Source organism: Coenobita brevimanus, unplaced genomic scaffold, assembly GCF_032717465.1.
Source record: "Coenobita brevimanus isolate Jiangsu-jjx unplaced genomic scaffold, ASM3271746v2 jjx.HiC_scaffold_2017, whole genome shotgun sequence".
NCBI classification, from domain to species: Eukaryota; Metazoa; Arthropoda; class Malacostraca; order Decapoda; family Coenobitidae; genus Coenobita; species Coenobita brevimanus.
Genome location: NW_027642905.1, coordinates 23,713 through 35,612, shown reverse-complemented (window position 1 = coordinate 35,612; position 11,900 = coordinate 23,713). Strand labels below are relative to the sequence as shown.

Sequence of the window (11,900 nt, the reverse complement as noted above, 5' to 3'; positions counted from 1 at the left end):
TGATTGTTGTTGTTCTTTGACAGAGTCAAAGAATAGCATATGAATCGATTAGAGAACTGAGTGGTAATGCAGGTAAACGCAAGGAAATACCAGTTAGAGACAGGGAAGGAAATTTATTGACCAAAGATGGAGATATTAAAAATAGATGGAAAGAGCATTTTGAGACAGTTCTTAATAGACCAATACCACCAGAAGAGGATATACCGTCTGCTCAGGAAGATTTAAATATAGAAACAGAAGAGTTGAGGCTTGCAGAAGTGGAGAAAGTAGTAAAACAGTTAAAGAATAATAAGGCACCAGGGGAGGATGGTTTATTTCCAGAAATGTTTAAAGTGGAGGGGGATAGATTAATAATGATCTTGACCAAGCTATTCAATAAGATATGGGTGACGGGGTTACTACCATCAGTTTGGAAGAATGGTGTAATTGTTAAAGTTCCGAAGAAGGGAGACCTGAGTGAATGTGGTAATTGGAGGGGAATCTCTATGTCACCGATAGCTTTGAAAGTTTTCAGTAGAGTGTTGTTAAATAGGTTGGAGCTGGTGGTTGAGGGTATTCTGAGGGATGAACAGGCTGGTTTTAGAAAGGGACGTGATTGCAATGATCAGATCTTTATAGTTAGGCATTTGATGCAGCAAGTTAATGAAATGAGAGTACCGTTAAGTCTTTGTTTTGTTGATTTTGAAAAGGGTTTTGATAGTGTTTCGAGAGAGACTATGGGGAAGATCATGAGACATTATGGAATACCAGAGGAGTTTGTGAAGGTCATTATGAACATGCATGAGGACACATTTTGTAAAGTGATGGTTGATGGTTGTCTGAGTGATTCGTTTGAAGTCAAGTCCGGAGTAATTCAAGGTGGTGTTCTATCGCCTTTACTATTTATATTGGTCATTGATTACATTATGAAACGCGTTGGAACAGAAACCGGTGCAGGTATACTTTGGGGAGAGAACAGGAAACTTTTGGATTTAGATTATGCAGATGATATAGTTTTGATTTGTGATGGGCCAGAGAGATGCAGAGAGTGTTGGACTGTTTGGTGAGTGAAGGTTGCAAGGTGGGTTTGGTTATTAATTGTGGAAAAACTGAAATAATCAATATGAATATGGAAAATGTGCAGGAATGTGTAATTGGAGGTATGGTTGTAAAGCAAGTTGATAGGTTTAAATATTTAGGTACTTATTTAGCCAAGGATGGTTCTTTGAACTTTGAATTCAAGGAAAGGTTAAAGAAGGCTAATCAGGCAATGGGAATGCTTAAAAATATTTGGAATAATAACAATTTTTCTGTGCATACAAAAATCAAACTTTATAAGGTAATGGTTAGGAGTATCTTAATTTATGGACACGAGTCTTGGTACAGCACAGTGACTATGGAAAATAAATTCTTGGTGTTTGAAAAAAAAGCACTTAGAAGAATATTAGGAGTTAAGTGGTGGGAAAGGATACCAAATAGTAGAATTAGAGAAATAACGGGAGTGCAGCCGGTCGATGAATATGTTAGGTTCTCACGATGGAAGTGGCTAGGACATGTGTATAGGAGACAGGGAATAGTACGAGGTACACCAGGGTGGGTGGCACTTGGTAGGAGAGGTAGAGGAAGGCCAAAAGAGACGTGGGTGAGGACAATGAGACGGGAAGCTGGAGATGAGTGTTGGGGAGATCTTGAGGAGTTAGCACAAGATAGGATGTGGTGGTGTGAGTTCATCGAGGCCCTATGCATCCCCGAGGGTGCTACAGGAAATGATTGAGTGATTGATATAATTAGTGAAGAATAAATGCTAGCTTTACGAATTTGGTAATGAAAAGTTAAATTTGGTAATGAAAATTGAGGAGTTTGATAATGTGGCCGTTGCGATCTGGTAACTCTGTTTCCCGCTTACGAACACCCAAACAGTTATTCCCTAACTTCGATCGCGAGTGAAAGCATATTGTAATGAGAGCCACACGTGCTCATTTTTTTGTGAATAAACTGCAATACCTCGCCGCTAGACCACATCGGAAGTTACAGTGTTGTGCAGTATTAAGAAATTAGAATTTAGGGTGCAAAGGATTAACTGTGGAGTGCAAAGCCGGCAGTTGAAACAGGCAGTTCAGACTTGCCTGATGCAATTAACAATGTGCAGTGTTAAACAGTTGTAGCTCACAGTGCAAAGAATTACTGTAAGTGCAGCACAACACTGGATTACTGTACGTGCTTCAAGAGCATTTTCACCACTGCCAAAACCTTACAAAAGGCGGCCACAAACTTGCTGTAATTACCCTGGATGAGGTACAGTCACTTCTAATTCCTCATTCTTTGGTTCCTTTTTCATTTATTTTAAGCTTTATGTCCATTATTGGTGTGAATAGGGTCTTAAATAGGTTTAAATAGGTGCTATGCATGTCTGGTAGGGAGTTATTTAGGTGGCTTTCAAAATTAGGCTGGGTTAGGGTCCATAAGTACCAGTCCACAAGCCAGGGACTTCTTGTAAGTACCCAGAATGTTTAATATTGTATCTCACCTCTAAAACCTCATTCTCTGGTTCTTTTGCATTTATTTCAGTCTTTTATGTCCCTTATTGGTGTGATTTGGGTCTTAAATAAATGCTATGCATGTCCAGAGGGAGTTGTATAGGTGTTTTTCTGAGTTAGGGTCCATAAGTACAAGTCCAGGAGGCTGGGGCCCACTATCCGGACAGGACCACTTTCCGGACATGCATTTGGCTCTATTACATTGGATAGTGGAGGGATTACTTTTCAAATGCCGTACAATAGAGTACTGTACATGTGGGTTCTGTTACATGTTTGTCTGCTATACAAGAAATTGGTGATAGGAGAATGGGCAGTGTAGACCCAGGTTCGGTGATGCTGGCGGGATCAGTTAACCTAACCTGATTTTTCCCGTAAGTTTTATCTGTCTGTCTATTGCCAGACACCTTAATCCCGTAAGGATTGGCCACAAACAAATCACCTCCATGTCACCCAGTCCCCTGCCATTACACTGCCCTGCTCCCACGTCACACTGCTCCTTCTCATACACATACGCCATTACACTACATATCCCCCCCCCCATCCATTATATGAGTATCATATCCATTATTGAAGCAGTCGTCCATTAACACACCAGTCATATAACAGGACCCACCTGCATCCAGTCTTATGAGAGTGACAGGGTTCAGGAAATCCATAACTCTGACGTCATCACAACATTGGTAAGGGTGGGACACCGGCATCTCAGGTGGTCCCTGTCATTTAATGCATATTTTGTGTGTTTATGGACAGACAGCCTCCATACTAAACAGCACATTTATGCACTTGTGAAGCATCTGAATTAGCCAAGAGATTAGTGATTTGTATTATTATTATTATTATTAATAAGAGATGGTACAATATATTTTGTGTGTTTATGGACAGACAGCCTCCATACTAAAAAGCACATTTATGCATTTGTGAAGCATCTGAATTAGCCAAGAGATTAGTGATTTGTATTATTATTATTATTATTATTAATAATAATAAGAGATGGTACAATATATTTTGTGTGTTTATGGACAGACAGCCTCCATTATAAAAGCACATTTATGCATTTGTGAAGCATCTGAATTAGCCAAGAGATTAGTGATTTGTATTATTATTATTATTATTATTACCGTATTTCGCGGCATGTAAGACGCAGCATTGTGAATGACGCACCCTAATTCTGGCAGGGCAGTTCTGTGAAAAAAAAGTTTGCCCCAACCAAGACTGCAGTAAGGTTTCTTGATAAGAGCCATTACCACACAGATACATACTCACCTTTCAGAATCTATTCATTACTGATCATCAGCCTTTGGTTTCTTTATATATATATATATATATATATATATATAAAGAATGGTACAGGAAAAGAAAACAATGCCCCTTCTTGACAAAACGTAACTGATATGAGCCACTATCACTAAGATACACACTCACCTTTCAGAATCTATTCAGTACTGCTCATCATCCTTTAGTTTCTTCTTTTATGTACAAAGAATTATACAGGAAAAGAGAAAACAAAACCCCGTCTTAACAAAACGTGACTTCAAACCACGAGGCCATCTCAACTTTGTTGATAAATATGTATCAGTAAACTGATATAAACACTGTTTTTAATATTTTATGAATTTAAAACCACAAATGAAGTCAATAAACTCTGTTCTTTCATTCACTGACGAAAACATAAAGTACAATGAATGTTCACATTAGTTCATTTATCCTAAAAGAACCCCGTCATATTCCACACCTGTTACGGAATTTCCTCACATTGCCTTGACTCAAGCACAATATCAGATGACTACCATCATTAATCATGCACTCTAACTAACCTGTAATTACCTCCACAAATAATATAAAAAGGTAGCATTTGTAAATATACAAATTACAATGTTTCACAACCAAAGTTCAATATAGCAAGGCTGCTTGGGAACAGGATAGATAGCTGTTTTTACTCTTCTCTCAGCATCACTCTTTCACTGTCAGCTATGTTTGCCTTGCAGCATCAACAATTAAAAATGCATGCTTCACCGATCATAATTTACTATAAACATTCATTTCAAAACATACTGAGTATGGTGAAAACATCCATTGTTACACCTTAGTAACACTGCTGCCTCCCAGTCGCTAGACAGCAGTCTCTACCCCTTCCTCTCAGTATCACTTCCTCACTGTCTGCAATGTTTCCCTTGCAGCATTAACAGTTAAAAATACGTTCTTCACTGATCACAATTTACTAAAAACAGACATTCATCTCAAAACATGTCGAGAATGGTGAAACTATCCCTTAGCAACACTGCTGCATACCAAGCGCTAGACAACTGTCTCTACCCTCTTCTCTCAGTATCACTCCCTTACTGTCAGCTGTTTTCCTTGCAGCATCAACAATTAAAAATGCATATTTCTCTTATCAGAATTTGCTAAAAACAGACATCCATCTCAAAACATTCGAGTACTGTGAAAACATCTATTTGTGGTCTTAACACTGCTGCCTCCTAGTCACTATGGTACACACACACACACACACACACACATGTACACACCACATGCAACATTTGCTCGCCTCTGAAACATTTACATCAGTCAGTTTTGGAGTATCCAGTGGCTTTATTATATGCCAGAAGCATCAAAATGTATTTGGTTGTTCAATATAAATATCATCACTTAAGGACATGAAACATCTCAAACAATTTATTCATCCAAACATCGTCAGTGCAAGACTAAAGGTGTACAGCACCATTGATCCTAAATTTTCCATGGTTGCATCTGTCATGATCACCTAAAACCTATATTCACTTCATATTACTGACATGGTGAAAATTTCACTCGTCTTCAAATCCTGAGAATTCATCACTACTTTCCCCAAGTCCTGAAGCATCACTGGAAGTCATCACCACGGTCATCGTCACTGTTTCACTGTCACTCTCATACAGTAAATGGTCCTCAGTACCATCCATTGAATTGCTTATACCACACTTCATACGACTTTAACTTGGCAATCGTTTTAACTGAGCACAGGTGATATTCAGACTTGGGGCATTTGATACAGCCCACATTAACCTCCTCAGTACATGTTTCCTGAACTGAATAAAATCATATGGCGAGCATGAATAAACTACCCTATAAAATACATTGCTTGCCTGAAGGGATTATAATAAGCGGATTATCAGTTCCCTAGCCTGACTCTTCCCACTCCTACTTCCTTAACTACACCCACACCAAACTCTCACCCACACCTTAGGATTCTGGTCGTTTCGGCCGTAACGTCTAAAATGGCAAACGACTTTACAACCTAACCTAACCTAACCTAACCAATTTGGACGTTACGGCCTAAATGATCGCCATTGCCGATCATGAGAGCTTTGCTTAGGCAGCAGAGATGCAGAGAGTGAACGTTGTCAATCATTCTGATCGCTTCGTTTGCTAAGAATACAGCAGAAATGGCGGATGCTGATATGAATGCCCGTCAGGGACGCTATTTCAGATATTGTATCAGTTATGCTACTCAGTGAATTTTATCCTATTTTCATAACAAAATACTGTAATTGGGTGTGCCCTGAGTTGCAGAGACATTGCTGAAGTACTTCACTTGGCTGAAAAAGTAAAGCTGTAACTTCAGGCAGTACTGTTTAACGTTACAACTGTTTTTCCTGTTTTTCGCTATTGGTATAATAAGACTGTTCACTTCTATGATACTCTTGTCAGGCATGAAACAAAATGTCACTAAGAGAAGCCAACCATATGAGGGTGATTGAATTTCCATATGCGACAAAAATCAATTCTGGTGACTTGTCAGGTTCGCTTGCCAGCATCTCTCCAGTATGACTGCTTTGCTAGTTAGTAAGTGGATGGCAAGCAAAGTGGTTATGATTGCCTTTCAGAAGGTTAGCAGACAGTTCACCAGTGAGCATGTTAGCTTGCTAGAGGAGGGTGTACGCTAGACGCTAACCTGCTAAGTTGCTAAACCGCTAAACCCCTTAACGGTATTGGCCAGTTGAGCTGAAAACAAACAGTGAATGCTTTGTGTTCTTGAACTTGCGTGTTTTAATATCTGCTGCATATATACACTCACAAAATGTCATAAAAGTAATTGACCTAATTAGGGTTACTGAATTTCCATACGTAACGAAAGTCTGTTTTGATGACTTGGCAGTTTCAGTAGCCAGCATCTCTCCAGTATGATTGCTTTGCTAGTTAGTAAGTGGATGGCAAGCAAAGTGGTTATGATTGCCTTTCAGAAGGTTAGCAGACAGTTCACCAGTGAGCATGTTAGCTTGCTAGAGGAGGGTGTACGCTAGACGCTAACCTGCTAAGTTGCTAAACCGCTAAACCCCTTGACGGTATTGGCCAGTTGAGCTGAAAACAAACAGTGAATGCTTTGTGTTCTTGAACTTGCGTGTTTTAATATCTGCTGCATATATACACTCACAAAATGTCACAAAAGTAACTGACCTAATTAGGGTTACTGAATTTCCATACGTGACGAAAGTCTGTTTTGATGACTTGGCAGTTTCACTAGCCAGCACCTCTCCAGTATGATTGCTTTGCTAGTTAGTGAATGGATGGCAAGCAAAGTGGTCATGATTGCCTTTCAGAAGGTTAGCAGATAGTTCACCAGTGATTATGTACGTTAGCTTGCTGGAATAGTGTGGATGCTAAACTGCTAAACCGCTAAATATCTTCACGGTGTTAGCCAGTTGAGCTGTAAACAAACCCGCGAAAGTTTTGTGTGTTTCTGATCTCGTGTGTTTCTTAAATCTGCTGCATATACACACTAGTGTATATTATTTTTAAAAATCAAATCAAATCTGCATACTGTAGAAAACTCCTGTGGTTGCTAAGCAGTGAGATGATCATCTTTATGAGTTTCTTCTCAATGGAGCCAAACTAACCTGCCTCAGTCTAGCGTGCAGGACGCATGGGGATATTTTAATGTAACTTTGAGACAAAAAAGTGCGTCTTATATGCCGCGAAATACGGTAATAATAAGAGATGGTACAATATATTTTGTGTGTTTATGGACAGACAGCCTCCATTATAAAAGCACATTTATGCATTTGTGAAGCATCTGAATTAGCCAAGAGATTATTGATTTGTATTATTATTATTATTATTATTATTAATAAGAGATGGTACAATATATTTTGTGTGTTTATGGACAGACAGCCTCCATACTAAAAAGCACATTTATGCATTTGTGAAGCATCTGAATTAGCCAAGAGATTAGTGATTTGTATTATTATTATTATTATTATTAATAAGAGATGGTACAATATATTTTGTGTGTTTATGGACAGACAGCCTCCATACTAAAAAGCACATTTATGCATTTGTGAAGCATCTGAATTAGCCAAGAGATTAGTGATTTGTATTATTATTATTATTATTATTAATAATAAGAGATGGTACAATATATTTTGTGTGTTTATGGACAGACAGCCTCCATACTAAAAAGCACATTTATGCATTTGTGAAGCATCTGAATCAGTCAAGAGATTAGTGATTTGTATTATTATTATTATTATTATTAAGAGATGGTACAATATATTTTGTGTGTTTATGGACAGACAGCCTCCATACTAAAAAGCACATTTATACATTTGTAAAGCATCTGAATCAGCCAAGAGATTAGTGATTTTTATTATTATTATTATTATTATTAACCCTTTAACCGCAGGTGTCATTCCAGAATGACATTGAAAAAACTGGACCAAACCGCTGGTGTCATTCTGGAATGTTCGTGAATATTTTGAACACCGCGCGTTTTTCCTGTGTGCAAATTGTTTCACGCAAGAGTAGCTGTCGAGTTCTTTCACGCCAGCCCTCCCACCCCCCTGGAGGGCCCCCCCCCACCCCTGCCCTGACATGCATCAGTCAGTATCTGTCTAGCTCTGTGCGTGATAATGGTGCTCTGTCCCGAGTCATCGTCGCTCGCTTCCTCCTCGGAAATTCCTAGTGCTAGTGTGCCTTCAACCTCTACACCGAAGAAGGAACTGCCGACGGCGAGGCAGAAGGGGTTGAGCACTCCAGAAATTAGGACAGAGCTGGATAAAACTGTAAGTACAACTCTGGATTGTGGCAGTGAGAGTGATACACTTACAGCAAGTAGTAGTGATGACTATGCAGTGATTGGTGGTGAACCCTTTAGCATTGACAGTGACAGTGATGAAAGTGATTGTGTTGTTTCCCCCCCACCGCCCACAACTTACTCTGGGAAAGGGAAGGCGCCTATGGGGAAAATGGGTGTAGCACGTGGGAAGGGAGTGAAGCGTAAACTTACGTCTCCTACACCAGGCCCTAGCAAGCATTTCTCACCACTTTCCCGTTCCCCTAGCCCTATTGCCCTCACATCATCTTCTGCCGTGCCCTCTCCTCAGTGTACATCATCTGAGGAATATGAATTCCCAGAGCCTGCACAGCGAGGGAAGGCAGGCCGTGCAGGCAGGTTAAAGGCCCTATCACACGGTACCTCGTATCAGGAACGGCCGAGGAAGATTTAAGTGGAACAAAACTTGGACGCTATCACACATGTTCCTCGTATCCTCGGCAAAGGACATGCTTCTCACACTGTTGCCAGAGCCCCGTCTCGCGACTGTGATTGCTGTCGCTGACTCGGTAAAGAATAAGGAGAAGCAACTTTTGTTTACAAACTGGTACACATGCGGATGAGAAGTATTCAGGAGCCCCATCAAATGGCATTCTCAGAGTTTCCAGAGGCGAGGGCAATTGCTGCCATGGCTGTTGCAGTTATGGCACTTGAGGAAGAAGAGGAGGTAGCGGCCACAACCACAAGGAGGCGACTGTGGAGTCGAGAATGGCTCCTGAGAAGAGAGGAAGGTAGCCAGTACAGGGATCTGCTTAACAAACTGTACTTTGAAGATCACAGTAGCTACCAAAATTGGATGCGTGTGAGTAGGCAGCAGTTTCAAAACCTGCTTGAAATGATTCGACCAGCCATCATTAAACGTGATACCAACATGAAGGCAGTACGTCCGGAGGAGCGACTGGCAATAACTCTTTGCCACTTGGCTACAGGTAACTAAGATGTTTAACTTGATATTCATGTTGGCAAGTGCCAATCCTAGAATTAAAGGTAAATTGGTAAATTTTTAAAAGTAACCAACGTTTTCCTTTATTATTATTTTTATGGTTTCCAGTGGAAAATGGTGTGTTTTAATTAATAATCTCCTTTTTGGAATTTTGAGTAAGATTTCCCAAAGTGGGTTTATCCTCCAAAATCAAGATCAAAATTAATTAAAAACAGACTATTTTGCATTAAACTAACCCAACCTAACCTAACCTAACCTAGGTCCTGACATAGACCAAGTGCACATGCCTGCACCAGCCAGTATGGCGCGGCTTTCATCCACTAATAAGCGGTAGCCTAACCTAAGCCACTACATGACTACCCCAACAAAATTCACTCCCCAAAATTAAACTAGGCTTAAATGGTAAGTCTTAGTGAGACTAGTTCAGGGACATAATATGATGAAAATCGGTAACGTTGGTTGCTTCTAAAGTTATGCCGGTAAATTTTCCCCATTCTGTATTTACTAAGTACTGTATTAAAAAGTGCATTTCTGATGGATGTGTAGGTAGCAAAAACATTTAGATTTTCATAAACTAGGTGATCAAAGTAAATTTATCAGTCTCATTTCAGTGGTGCACTTCCTAAATCATTAAAAAAAAAAAAAGAGGGTATCAAATGATGGTTATTGTTGGTTCAGTAAACAGTATTTGGTAAATGTTGTTAATTGGTCTACCATCTTTCCTTAGTTTTTTAATCTGCCTAATTCTTTTTTTTTTCTTTCTTTTCTTTAATCTAACTAACTTTATTCCCTGTTTCAGGAGAGACTCAGACATCCTTAAGTTATCAGTTCCGAGTCAGCCAGAACCTGATCTCCAGTATAATTCCAGAGACATGTGAGGCTTTGTACAGAGCTCTCAAGCCTACACACATGAAGCTTCCTACAACCCAGCAGGAGTGGAGGAAGGTGGCTGCTGACTTTTACACTTCGTGGAACTTCCCGATGTGTGTGGGTGCGCTGGATGGAAAAAGAGTCCTTTTGGAAAAGCCCAGCCATAGTGGCTCTCATTATTTTGACTATAAAGGCCACTACAGTATAGTTCTGTTGGCATTGGTTGATGCTGACTATAAATTTTTGTATGTAGACATTGGAACAAATGGTAGGGCTAGTGATGGAGGAGTGTGGAATAAGTGCACATTAAAGGAGGTGCTGGAAAATAATGACATTTGCCAACGGCCATACCACGTTGAGTACACCGCTTCCCATTCGATCAGCGAAGTTAAGCAACGTTGGGTCTGGTTAGTACTTGGATGGGTGACCGCCTGGGAACACCAGATGCTGTTGGCATCCCTACGTCAAGTGGGGTTGGTGGAGGATTAGTGCCCCTCCCTGTAAAACAATTAACTCTAAGCCCTTGGCCACCCCGTCTGGGATACATGGCGTCTGGCAATGAATGAAAAAATGTATTCCACCTCCTACAACCCTTCCCAATACAGATGTAAGTGTACCATTTGTCATTGTTGGGGATGATGCTTTTCCTCTTAAAAGATATATAATGAAACCATATTCTGGCACTGACTTGGCACAACATAAAATCATTTTTAACCACAGACTATCTAGAGCTCGAAGGGTGTCAGAAAATGCTTTTGGCATATTGGCTAGTAGGTTCCAAATATTTTGTCAGCCAATGCGTACGAAACCAGAGAGGGCTAATAAAATTGTTCTGGCCGCAACGGCCTTACACAATTTCTTAAGAACAGAGTCTCGGCAGGCATATTCACCACCAGAACTAATTGATCGAGAGGATATTCCTGGGAGGAGAATAATTAATGGGCAGTGGCATCAGAATGAGTTAAATGGCCTTGGTAACTTACAGAGAGTCCCACGACGCCCCACAGCAGAGGCAGTAGGGGTGCGGGACTTGTTCTGTGCATATTTTAACAATGAAGGTCGTGTTCCCTGGCAAAATGAGATGGCCTTAATGCATTAAATGGTCTGTGTTAATCAATACATTTCCACGTGTAGGGGAAAGCAGTTGCTGTGAGAGGGATCACTTTTCCATACCTTGGCTTCCCCATGCAGCAGTTTGAGTTCAGTTACCATACTTTTAAACCTTTATTTATACTATATATATTTTTTCTGCTTGGCAGTTTTATTTAGTTATATGTAATTGTGACATAATGGTAAATTTTGTGTATCTTCCTTTGTTTTCTGTATTTTTTTTTTTTTTTTTATTTGACCATTTCTTTTTTTATTAATACATGTGTAGCCATGAGTAGAGTAAAAGTCCTTTAATCACTTATTGCATGCCATATTAAAGGGCTTTTACAGTAATTGTTTACCTTTATACAGTACAGTAAACTCTCATATTTTT

General features: G+C 39.8%; 1 non-coding gene across 1 annotated transcript; it reads left to right on the top strand.

The window, feature by feature from the left end:
• The first annotated feature begins 10,754 nt into the window (after positions 1-10,754).
• LOC145389767 (5S ribosomal RNA) lies at positions 10,755-10,873 on the top strand. The gene has a single exon (XR_013895531.1). It is a non-coding gene; the product is annotated as a 5S ribosomal RNA (ribosomal RNA).
• Positions 10,874-11,900: the final 1,027 nt, after the last annotated feature.